General features: G+C 40.5%; 1 protein-coding gene across 1 annotated transcript in view; it reads right to left on the bottom strand.

The window, feature by feature from the left end:
• The window catches only part of IBTK (inhibitor of Bruton tyrosine kinase), a 67,202-nt gene extending 60,680 nt beyond the window's left edge, over positions 1–6,522 (bottom strand). The window contains 1 exon segment of the mRNA XM_086631343.1: positions 6,410–6,522. The gene's annotated coding sequence lies outside the window, so the exon portion shown is untranslated.
• Between the last annotated feature and the right edge of the window lie 6,882 nt (positions 6,523–13,404).

Genomic DNA, 13,404 nt, shown 5'->3' with positions numbered 1-13,404 from the left:
TCAAAATTGTTCAGTATGTACCTTCAAAACAATTTCAACCAGCAGGCAAATGAAAAGCTAATAAAAAAAAATACTTTTTTATTACGATTTAGTCCCTCATCCCTATCTGGGAGTAACATTCAGAAATATTCCAGAGACTAAAATTGACTACAACCATTTAGCTTACATTTGTCACAGCAAGCTCGAGTTCACTCTACAGGGCGTTTTACAGTCAACATTCAAACTTCTGCAGTAACACAAGAAGTTTAACATATATCTGTGTGGACTCCTCTTTCCAGCTTCTCTAAAGCCTCAGACTACAAAGAAAAGTGAACTACTGTTGCAAGTTTGGAAAAAAGCTCTAGTTTCAAGAACTCAGCCTGACTTGCTGCTCCAAGGAATCAGTGCATGACAGGTGATTGCCATGAGCAGATTCAGATTGCCATGAGCAGATTCAGATTGCCAGTGCATCAAACACACTTCTAAATAGCAATAATTTTAAAAAAAAATATATTTGGAGATGTATACGAAAAACATTGACAGTGCTATTATCCTCAAACCAATGTGGCACGTTTCATCAATATGCCACTAGGCAATAAAATTACGTTGTGGAAGAAGCATGAACTTCATGTATGTTTTGTAAAGTGCATCTTAAATATCATTCCTTGTTAAGACATTGCTATTAGTGCTATAAGGAAAGAAAAGCAAAAATAAAACGAACAATTACTCAGAGGAATCATAAAATAAAGCTGACTAATCTGTTAGATAAACTGGTATGAAATAGCACCACCACCCAAGGAAGCAGTCCTGCCATGCCCCATGCCATACCTGCCCTTGTGCAGTACACACCTATTTAAGACACTGAATCGCATGAGAAAATGATTCAGAAGAAAGTAAATCCTGGTTCCAAAGAAACTTGTGCCATTACAAGAAAACAACAGAGAGACTAGAGAAAAATTTCTTTAAAGCACCTGAGCTCTAGCCTCACCAAACACCAAAACGCTATGGACAACAAACCACACATTAAAAGAATGAAAAGTCTGCTATTAGCTAGAAATACAATCCTGCCTACCTCACTGGAACTATGGTGACATTTACTGCAGCTATGTGAAATCTGACTCTGCTGAATTATTTCTTTATAAGTCATTCTAACCCAGCCCTCCTTCACTATAAACATTACACGCCAGATACAATATTAGTACATTGATACACACACCTTGAGTTTCAAGACAGAAGCCTGCAGATCAAGTTTTCACCTCTCCTCAATAAAAACTGGCACACCAATAACACACACTATCATGTTATTACAACATCTGAAAAGGGTTAATAATCAGATCTGACTATTTTCAAATACAAAGTAGGTCCTTAAGTCTAGCCTTAAAATTTTAAAATTGTGAGTTGATGCTCGCATCTGTGTGAAAACCCTGTGATTGCTGCCCAAATGCTCACTTCTAGTATATGGAGTCTCAGCTGAATGATCAACACCCAAAATAAGCACAAAACAGGAACAGCACCAGCATTTTTTAAACTTTGAATTTAAATGTCTAGAATACAGTGCCCTTTTGATTATATGTGCTTTCATTTGCAGATATTCCTGTAGGCTTCTTAGCATTAATCATACTCATGTTATAATATCAGTGTCTTCCCAATGCTGCAATTATTGAAAGACATAAAGAGCTAAATAAGATTATTATCTTTTAAATGTTTTTATGATACAATAGGTATTATTTGAAATTCAAATTCTTTTTAAAAACTGATTCTTAATTAACATTTTCAGGATAGAAAAAAAAACCAACAAACAAACAGAGAAATCAGAGCAGTATTCAGAGTATCCCAGAGACGTTTTATTTCAGTAGCAACTGGCTTTCTAAATTTTCCCTTAGAGATATGAGCTACTTATTACACACATTCAGAGCCCAGGAAAATTTTCAAGATTAGAACCGACTTGGAAGCAGTTCCTAAGTAGCAAGGAGGTGTTTGTGGTGTCCTGCCTCCTGGAAGTGAGTAGATAAGAGATCTCTCACTCAGCTCTTCCCCTCAGAGAGGTCAAAGCACCACCACACCACAGCTGTCAGACACCCTCCAAGAAGGAGTGTGTCAGATATGTCATCTGACCTTAGAGTCAGAACTCCTACAGCTGAAAGAGAAGCTCTCTACCTACTGCAGTTGTCTCAAAAATCTCTGTTTCTTCCAAGAAGTCACTACAAATCGGCAAAGATTTGGCATTTTTTTTTGCTAAAAATTTTAAAATCAAAGCTGTCACATCTCTCTCAAGTATGAAATTAACTAAGATTCTACGCATCGGTAAGACTAAGCTAACAAACACCTTAATGACCTAAGGATGATGATGGTAGAGTTCACTTCCTGCAAACAGCAGAGGTTAAACGTGAAATTTTGAGGTTCTGTTCAATCATTGGGAAAAATTAAGTGAGCCGGCAGAAGCTTCTCACTGTGGAGTTCTAGAAATCTCTCCGTGCGACAAAGCTGCTTAAAAGAGATTTCTGGTGGGTTAGCGGTCTTCAAGTCCAAGAGTTTTGGTTACCTATTTTTGTTATCCAAGATGCTTCCCAGAATAGACAAAAAATATTTCATCAACTGTATTTTGGTAGTATGAAATCTCACCAAAATTAAACCAGAAGAAAGAGCTGATGATACCAAGGCAGCTTTAGGACCCCCTACTACATACCTGTTTCTTAGTCTTCTTTCAGAAGACAAACCCAGTGAAGGCAGAGCACATTCAGCACAAGTTTTTGTGATGCCTAGAACACTGACATTTCGCAGAGGCATCACAAGCTACTGGAGGAAGGAAAATACCAGACTGCTCATTTCCACATCTGTAGGTTCGCGTTCTCCATCAACACCTTCTCAAATCTCTTTTTTTCTAGAAAGTATTTCCACAGAGGTTGTGTGCTCTTGGCTCAAAGGTACAAGGGTGCTACCAGAAGAGAAAATGCAACAACCCTTACCACACAGCTGGATGCTAGAAGCATATGTTGAAACTGCTAATCTGGGAAGCACACGATTTGATACTAAAATTCGTATCTGTGGTCTTTCAGATTCTTCCTGATGAAAGCTTCTACTCAGCATTAGATCTAGCAAAATCTGGCTAATATGGGTGTAGACACCAGTACCAAGGCAGTGGCTAGCAGCTGCTGTTTGTTGTAGTTTTTTCCATCTTAATAGAGACAATGCTCTCATATGGAAGTGAAAGAGAAAACAAAGAGATTCAGATAGTTAGAATTCAGTGCTACTTGAGAACATATTGCTGGTTTTGCATCTTCCATGTGCACTGCATTAAAGTAACTCAGTTGTCAAAAAGTAGTGACATGGTCTTAGTAAAGCAGCCTAAAGCTGGGTTTCAAGAACATATTTCTCAAGATCTTATTCGATCTTTAAATTGGCATAACCTCATTACATTCACTGCTTTTCACTTAGGGTTTTTTTTATTTAAATGGTACTGATTTTTTTTCTAAATATCAGTTGCATCCAGGATGCACTTGGTGAAAAACTACCTAGTATTTGGCTCTCCCAAAACAGAACTAAATAATGGTTTCTTTTCCATATAAAAGAAGCCTAGAGTTTTCCTTGTCAATTCTAATAGCCTTTGTTAAAAAAAAAAAAAAAAGGAATAAATAATATGGCTTTTCAGAAGGTGCAAAACTTATTAGCTCTTCCTTTTGATACTAAGTTCCTAAATGAAGAGAGATATGACTGGCAATATCATACACTTTGGGAAGGTTAAGTCCATCCTTATAAGGGCATTGCAAGTTCTTAAAGATTTCAAGGGTGTAATGAAATAGCTTCAGAAAGGGGTTGTTTCTTAAATAAGTATCTGACATTTAACAATATTCTCCGAGTTGGTACATTCGCACTTGTTTCACAAAATCACAAAAGACCTGTAACAACAACAGCACAGAAATCCTGAAAATATTTGTACCAAAACCAAATTTCACGGTGCAGACTACTTGATTAGTAAGCTAATAAAATAAATAAATAAAAAAAAATCTAAAGCTTACAGAATTAAAGCCATGGGAATTTGCTGTCACATTAACTGATTTTCCAGGATTTTCTGTTGACTATAGTCTTATCTAAACACAACATTCACTAATACATATTAAAGTAGTAGTTTAGAATCTAACACAAGTGACTAGCAAATTGAAGCTGGGTAGTACTATAATAAATGTGGCACTGGCATTAAGCAACATATCCTCAAGGAAGCATAGATGAATTCCTAGATAAGTAACAGCAAACACACCCTTCAGCTACAAGCAGCACAGTGTCTGAGGCTTTAAAGAACAGCTACACTACTAACTTCTACTCATATCCACAGTTAGTTTAACCTGTTCAGAAACTCTCTGTACATTTGTTGAAGTCTAGGCATAAATCCAGGCTTTTCAACCCCTTGCACAATATTATTTGAATACACGATACATTTTATGGGGGGAAAAGTGATTGAATATACAAGCTATATCTAAGCTACGCAGCAGGTTAGAGTAGTTTGGCAGTCAGAAAATCCCACAGAGTCTTTTTAAAAAAGTAGCTTCTTGTCAACTATATTACAGGAGCTTTGCAATACAAGACACAGAAAGCAAGGGTTCTGCTCTTCTCAGTACGCAAAACATCAGGTAGAGTGCTGCCTCTAGTTCAGATATCAAGTCTCAAAAGAAGTATACAAGGAGAAGAAAACTTTGGAAAGAGCAACTAGGATTCAGAAGGTTTACAAAACAACCTGTAAGTACAGGCTGAGCAAATTGGATCTATTTTCTCATCCAGCTGCATTTTCTACAGACCACTCAAGAGCCTTTGAATAAGGCAGCTGTTACATAAAGAAGAAAAATCACAACTCTAGTCTATTTTACCCTAGACAGTGGGATAAGTATTCATTTGTTGAAATTTCATAAAAAAGATTATATGTCAGGAAGCACTTTCAAATGATAAATTGAATGCTAATGAGGCTCTCAAAACGGGCTAGACAACAAGCAACTTGTTCAAGTTTTAAATAAATGAGTAAAGCTAGAAAGGAAAACCAACTTGATTTAAAAACCACCACATTCCACCATGCCCACTATGTCTCCGGGGCCGTGGCAGATCCAAGCTGCTTCATTTACTGGGCCGGGGCCTCTGTGCCATGGCTTGGCACAGGTACACCCCTAGCACAGGTGACCTTTAGAGGTTCTCTCCAGACTTTCTACAACTTGCATCTTCACAGCGACAACAGGATAATCCTTATCAGGATAAGACATTCAGTGATCCAACAACTCTGTTCGATTTGTTCCTAACAGTGCTAACTAGCACTGCCCATTAAAGGCAGGCACATATGTCAAAAAAACACTAAAGTAATGTTGGTAGCTAAATTCACCTACAATGCGTCAGAGCAGATCTATTAGTCAGGAATCATAGTAGATAAACAGTAAACTGAAATGCTGTGCTAGCTTATCTAGAAATAGTCAAAACTACTTATGCTTAATAACTTAACACTATCAAAAAAAATTAAAACACACAGAAAGTGGTATAGACAAAAGTACAGTGAATGCAGATATAGGCATTTCCACAATACGCTGAGACCTCACTCTAGATATTTCACTGAAACAGATAACCTGAGGATCAGTCAAAAGCAATAAACCACAAATGTGTTCTAGAATTTCACCGCACTTCAAACTTTATCAGCTAAATATCTCAAGTCTTAGGAAAAGCTGACTTTTCTGAGTGAACTCTGAACCTCTGGTATAGTATTACTAAAGAGTACCCACATCAGATCTTGTTGGGTCATTATGGTTTTATCTGTAAACCACGAATTGTGGTTAGTTTCCATGAAGATAGAAAACTACACCAACCACGTCAGCACAAAAAGGGCCGGTTTTCAGAGATCAGGTGGTTGGCCCCCAGGAAGTCTGCACAGAAACATCCTTTTAAGTTAACTATGAGATTTCAGCTCTCTAGTGCTTACGTTGCTGCTCAAAGCCAGCAACACTGTGAGCGACAGACAAGTATCACCACGAAGACCAGAAAAACAACAGGCTTCCCGGGAATCTCCAGCTAAGGAAACCTGGCAGAGACTGCTGCCAGTGTCAAGGAGGGGAAAGTCTGAAGTGTTACAAAAAGCCTGCCGCGGGCGAGGGGCAGGAAGGGGGAAAAGTGGCCGTTTTGACTCTCGCTACACAAGTCCACGAAGCCGGGAAGCGACGAATGACAGAGAAGACTTATCAAAACAGGAGGCCAAGCCACTTTTCTTCCGCCTCGAAGCCGGTCCCCTCCCATCCTACGTGGCCGGCTCTCCTTTACCCTCCCTGGCTCAGGCTCTCCCCATTCCCACAGCCCGCCGCCGCCGGCCCATCGCGGCCCCTCCGGCAGGGCCTCTCCGTGACACCGTCCCTCCCCCAGGCCCGGCTCCCCCTCTGGACACATCAGCAGGTCGCGGCTCGTTCCTCACCAGTCGCTAGATGAACGGACTCGGGCGAGCAGGCCGGGACGCGCGCTGAGCAGCGCAGGGGCTCATCTTCAGTGACACCGGGGCAGAGGCAGGCTGCTGCGGCTACCGCGACACCTCAGGCGGCGGCGACGGCCGGTGCCAGCACCCCACCGCAAGCCACACAGACAGCAGCCACGGCACCCCCGAAGAAGCAAGCAGACGATTGGCCGCGGCGCCCCGACATCTCGCACGCCCGTTGGCTGCGACTGTGACCTTTGCTCCGCCCCCACGGCGGAGCCCGGATTGACTGACAGGCCGGGTCGGGCGGTGGAAGGGGCGCGGCCTGACGTGGCTGGCTGTGCGGCGGTGCGCGGGTGTTAACCTGGAATGGGCGCCGTGGGTGCCTGTCGTTAGAGGGGACTGGGAATAATGGGGAACGAGCAGGTGAAGAGGGAAGAGCTGAGGTGTTTCAATTCTTTTTTCTGTCAGTCTGCACGAGGGAAGCGGCGCGGTCAGCTGTGAAGAAGGCGGACGGGTGTCTGGCACGGCAGCACCTCCCCAGGGGGCTCCAAAGCAACGAGTTAAACAAGAAGCCTGCAGATCTCCTAGAAAAATAATAAAAGCGTCGAGAAGGCTGTGCCGGTGCAGATTGTCTTAGGCCAGTGTAATTTTTCTCTCTGACAGAGCAGGTGGCCCAATTTATGGGATACAGCTTCATTTTTTGGGAGGCTTTTGACACCAACTCAGACAGGCTCATAAGCGAACTTCGTGTGTGCACGAGGATTTGAAAAACTGCTCTCGTAAAGTAATTACCTGCGGTTCGCTTAATGTGTGTTTCAGGCAAGCTCCATGAGGGTTCAAATCAATTCTACTTTTTTTAATTAATTGTCTTGGATGATGTAATAGGTGGTACAGATTAATCTGGAACAGGATGAGGGTGTAGTGATTTAGCGTGGGAAGCAAGGGACCAAGACAAGCAGTACCTAATGTAAAATACAGAGTAAAAAAATCAGGCATCACTTTTTCCGACATATGGAAATATATTAATGATGTGTTCATGCCAATGGCCTGAGTTTCTGTGTTTCTTTAAAGACACAGTTTTACCCCCCATGTGGTGCAAGCATTAAAAGACTTTAAAACAACGTAGCTATTTTTTAAAGCACAAAACATTTGAAGTTGAAAAAAGTTATGAGTGTTCTTCAGCAGCAGTACAATTTGGGGAAGATCGAGTGGAAGTAAGATGTCGGTGAATCTCAAGCGTTTTTACCTGTGCCATCTGACTCAGTTAATGTGAATTGTGCAATCTGCTCTCTGTATTTCACTGTGTAAATGTTTGGCTTTCCAGCAGTCATTCACCATTGTAACTAACCCTGCATGCTATGTGAAATTTATTTATGCATTCTTTTCCTAGTGATAGCTTCTTTCTGCTTCAGTCATAAGCATACCTCAGAGGTGGCCTTGCTCCAAGTATGCTTCCAGCTGGACTATGAACAGTAATGACCATCTGGGAAGATAAGGAGATCCAAATACAGCTGAAGTCAGTCATAAACAATGCTTTGTTGTACAACAATGAATTCAAGTGAATAGCTGGGTCAGGCATCCTTTGGAGGGGTAAACAGCACAGCAGAAAGATCAAGACATTTGAAGTAGGACAAGGCTCAAGGCAACATGAATAGATTCTATGTGAGAAAAATAATTTCTAAGAAGCTGGGCTGCCCCTTAGATTTTTCTTACAAAATACTACTGTAAAGAATAGATGACTACAGCAAAGGACACAGAAAAGTTGGAAAATTATACTGAATTATACTGGAGTCCAAGTCAGCCAAAACCTTGACAGAATAACGAAAGGCTTTTAGCAATGGGTTTCTGTGCAAGAGTTTGATCCCCTTTGCAGGACTTTTAATATTTTCATGGAAAAATAAGATATTAAGTACTTTACCGATGGTTTGTTGTTCTGGCGTTTCTAATTGTCCCCAGCTTATAGGTCCATAATAGAAATTCCTGCTCTCTTGTGCTGCCTTTGCAAAAGCAGCAAACTAATGAATACCATTCACAGAATCAGGATGATATAGTTTGATTTGCAGAGCTTTGTTGAGATGATAAGGTAACGTAAAACAAAAATAGCTCAAACAGGCTAACTTGAGCCTCCTTAAATTACTGGTTTTGATTTGGTTTGGGTTTTTTTACCAGTGGAAAATGACAACATTGTTGCAAAAAATATAATATTTTAAGACTTTCAGAAGAAATTATAGGCAGTGAAGATGAAAAGCCAGTAACAAGTCACTGAAGAGTCTTTTTTAATTGGGTAGTCCATATCTAGATTTGTGAGTTTCTAAAGCATGTACTACGTGCCTCACAGTTAGAAACTGTTCATCTTTTTTTTTTTTTTTTTCAGTCTGTGGTGAAAAGGTCAAAATTACCACAAATAAACATGTAATTATCTTATACGAAAAAAAATGTGTCTCTGACCACCATTGTTACTTTTTATATCAGCTCTAGACTTTAAGTCAAAAATCCCTCAAAAAAAATTGAAAGAGCAGCACTTAAAAAGGAAAACCAGTATACTTACCCATCTTCAGAATTTGAGGAGGAACATCAGTTTTTGAGAGTCTTAATTAGCCTGCAGAGTGTATTTTTTGTCTTGGTATGCACATCAGTTCATTGACTGTTGAAGGGTTATAGATTGTGCTCCAAATGTGCATACTCATTTAAGGTTAGGGGAGATAAATCTAGACTACAGGGAGGACACTACCCCATTAGGCAGCTTTCTGGTGACCTATGGATCCTATCCGTCCGTCCAGAGTAGTCTGAAGAAATATTGAGGTAAATAAAGTTCCATGCCTTGTCTGCTGCACCAGACTTAGGATAATGGAGGTATTAGAGAAGATGTAAGTGACAGTAAGGAAAAAATGTAGTCTGCACTTTATTCTATCACTGTAATGATCTCATAACAGATTTCTGAAATTGATTCTGAATGTTGAAAAAAAGATAGTAATTACTTGTATCAGCCAGTAAAAAAAGTTCAGTCTATATATCAAAAATAAAAATTATTAATTTTTTCTTTTTCAGCTATACCAAGTGTTGAGTGACAGATCTCCCCTTCACATTTCTATTTATGTGCCTTAACTGGCCTAATTATTACCAGTGTCCTCTGGAGCCTTGAGTAATAATTCTTATTGGCAGCAGTAATACTCTGTTGAAGAAAAAATTAATCTGCTCCAGGCTTACCTTCTGCTGATATTAAATAAGTTCCTCATGATCTTTCTCTTTAGTGAACTTGAAAAAAAAGATTACAAAATACTGGGAAATTTGTATTACAGAACTAATAGAGGAAGATTCAGTGTAACATCTCTTAGCAGGGAAGGCTTGTAAAAAAAAACAGATTACTATTTATTTATCAGATAGCCACACACTCAAAGCGTTTTTGCACTAGTAAAGTATCTCCAAATTTACTAAAAGTATGTGCATCTTGCTTTAGGAAAGCCTGTCCTCTTATTCAAAGAAAAGAACGTGGAGAAGTCTGAGGATCAAATAGCATTGAAAGGAGGATGGTGAAGTATGAGGACTCGCTGAGGTCTCCTCAGTCTACTTGAGAGTTCCCCTGTGAAGGTAAAGCGGGAAATGGAGATGCGGTGAGCACCCGGGAGCTTCCACTCAATGAACCATGGCTTCAGCAAAGCAGATTCTTCACCTCACAAGACTGAGAACACTTCCATTTAGCCATGTCGTTTCAGATACTCTAACATCTCTTCTTTAACTCATAGGATTTCCAACTTGTCTATGTAGACCTTGGGGGCATTTCAGATGTCCAGGGTGTGTTTTCTGTTGTTACAGTGGTCCGGATACTCAAAAAGGATAGTCACCAGTGATACAAGGTGTATGTGATGAGAAAGCATTGTCCCACATTTGTACAGAATTGCCATATTCCATTGTACATATTGCCATAGTGGAGGGTTTCCCTGCCCATGGCAGGGGGGTTGGAACTAGACGATCTTTGAGGTCCCTTCCAACCCTAACCATTCTATGATTCTATGATTTAAAAAAAAAAAAAAAAGTTTTGCAAAAACTTGTGGAAAAGAACATAACGTACATAAATGAAATTGTAGTAAAAGACAATCATTTGTGGGAACTGTTCAAAGGACAGCTCCTTGCAGTCACTGGAGTGTAATCTTCAATACCATCACAAACTGCAGTACACGTGAGGTGGATGTTATCTGTTGTGACAACATCACATTAATGTTAAATGTTAATGTTAAATGGTTTGCAGAAGAGTAGTTTTAAACAAAGTGTTTTCTTATTCTGTGGAAAGTTTATTGTGTAAGTGCAGAAAGAAAATTCAATTTGTAGTCTGTCTTTCCTGCACATCTTCCATCCTGATCTTCCTGAATAGAAGGTGCAAGGCTGAAGGCTACCTCAGAACATTAGCTTCTTCTGGAGGGGAAAGGATGGATGGAAAAACACGAGCATCAAGGATGTTCTCTTGGGCTTCCTAAAGACTTTCCAGTGCACATCACAGACTCCATAGCCATTGTAAATAACACTGATGGTCTTGTGGCTGTCTCACAGATGGGGGAAAGGCAAGATCATGGTGGTTAGAAGGCCTGGAAGATCTGTTTATAGCTTCTGAACTTGTGGGAACAGAGAGGAACTGCCTTTCTTGCCATGTTCCAATGATAGTAAAAAAGAGATGGTTATTTTTAAAAACTTTTTGTAAAGCATAGGTAAACAGCCAGTTTACAGTACAGCTGATTTTTTCTGGGAATTGCATGCCCAGATGCAGCTATTTGGGCTGTGCTGGTGCTATCCCTGAACAGGGCTGCTGACACACTCGTCTGGCACTCTGAGTGACCCGGGGATGCCAGGAGCAGCTGAAGTCACCACTCCTGTCCACCTCTGCAGTGACCTACGACTGTTATGGGAGGTGTCGATTCCCAAAATGGGATAGTCCTGCATTAAATAGTATATTGGCAAAGATAGCATGGCATTCCCTTTACATCACCTCCAGACAGGTCTCCTCTGGCCTTACCTTCCTTCTTTCTAGGTCTTCTCTGGATCTTAAAAACCTCTCTTGAGGTTTCTTTAATCTTCCGAACACTGATCTCAGCCGGTTTGGGAGGTAAAAAGCCTCAAGAGAATACAATCCCCATGGCTAGTCGGCACACCTTTGCATTTACCTCGCAGTGCCATCTACAGTCAAAAAACTTCTGACACCACAGTCTGGTTTGGTTTGCAGCTCGCAGGCTTAGCACAGCAATTCCTCAACAAAAACTACAGCACCACAGTTTTCTTCACACGCGGAGCTGGCCGAGAGCCGGCTCGGGAGTCCGGGCAGTTCTCCTGAGCTGGTCTCAGCTGTGCCAGTGGCTCGCTGAATGCTGCATCCGGCAGTGGGGATGGGGAGAATATTCATCCTTCCTCTCTCCCAGCGTGGTCTGTCTCCGAGCAGAATCAGAATAAGCTCCTCTACTAGCGCTGCTGAAAACAGGAACTTAACTTACTTGCTTTAAGTTGTTCCTTGTACGAAGTTGTTCCTGACCGTTGACTCCCCTGCAAAACAGAGGGGAACAGGGCTACCGAAAGTGTGTGGAAACCTGTGAATGAGAGGCTGTATAGGAAACGGTAAATATTTCAGTGCTTAAAATTTGCGATTCAGTTTTGGTTTAGAGCATGATGAAACTGCAAATAAAGATGCAACCGAAACTATAAAATGCGTGAGTCTCTTTTTCTACAGTTTTTTAAAACAAAGATATGCCAAATTGCAAGGGCAAAAGAAAAACCTTAAAAATTGAAAGAGTTCATTTTTTCTCTCAAGTAATTCCAACCTGTCTAGCTATCATTTAGGCCCACTTTAAAAAGCTCATGCATATGTACATTGTATTCCAGACAATACCAGGAAATGTATAGAATATTTTTTTAAAAGAAAAGCTTTAGGGATTTTTTTATTAATAGCTTTCAGCGTTAATTCTAGAAACTTTGATACATCTGTCTGAGTTTCTGCTAAGAGTTGTAATAGCAAAAACCAAGCAGCAGTGTATCTATGAACTGCCATTCTAACGGGCATAAATACTGTTTTTCTATGACCTATCACCATAGAACCATGGTCATAGCCTTTAAGGATACTGAAGATTTATGAGCATTTTTCGTTTACAAAAAATTGCATCTTCATATACCATTCAAAGTTTATTGAAAATAATCATAGAATCACAAAATCATAGAATGGTTTGGGTTGGAAGGGACCTTAAAAATCATCTTGTTCCAACCCTTCTGCCATGGGCAGGGACACCTTCCACTACATCAAGTTGCTCAAGGCCTCATCCAACCTGGCCTTGAAATAAAATTAGGTGTAGTGGTTGATTAGCAGTTGTGATGGAAATTATCATTTGTATGATTTGTTCTGGTTTGACCAAGAGGATACATAGTATCTCACGGATTTCATACACTCTGCTGATTTTTAAGTTTTGATAAAGTAATCCCAAGTTTGATGTACTTGTTCCTCATTAATTATTTAAATTTTTTTACTTCCAGGTATGCAGACTGAAGTGGACTTCTGTCTCCTCTACCAGCACTGGTTGCTGCAGTGTGAACACCCAGCATCAGACTGCAGGTACAAAGGAGTGTTTTAATAGAACTGTAGGCCAAAAGATCATAAATGCCTGTGAGATAGCATGGATTGAACAACAGTAGCACAAAAAACATTCAGCTCTCTTCTGCTTGCTTTCCCAAATGGACATTACATTTAGTGACCTGGTTCTAGGGCCTGAGACTAAGACCTCCAAAAAGGGGACCCCAAGGAATACAACTGTAGCATATCTCACTGCACTCATAGTTGTATCTCATTTTCATAAAAGTTCGCCCTCGAGAATCAAGCCAGGTCGTATACTTACATTCATTATAAACTCTTCAGGGCTGCTGGGCATGGTATGCTCCTCTCTCCTCTTCTGACTGAGGATACATCTCATGCTGCCAGATGACAAATCAAGATGATGATCTGCATCTTCATGACTGCTAATCCGGAT

Source organism: Tauraco erythrolophus, chromosome 2 (assembly GCF_009769465.1).
Source record: "Tauraco erythrolophus isolate bTauEry1 chromosome 2, bTauEry1.pri, whole genome shotgun sequence".
In the NCBI taxonomy this organism is placed as follows: Eukaryota; Metazoa; Chordata; class Aves; order Musophagiformes; family Musophagidae; genus Tauraco; species Tauraco erythrolophus.
This window is presented reverse-complemented; position numbering and strand designations above follow the sequence as displayed.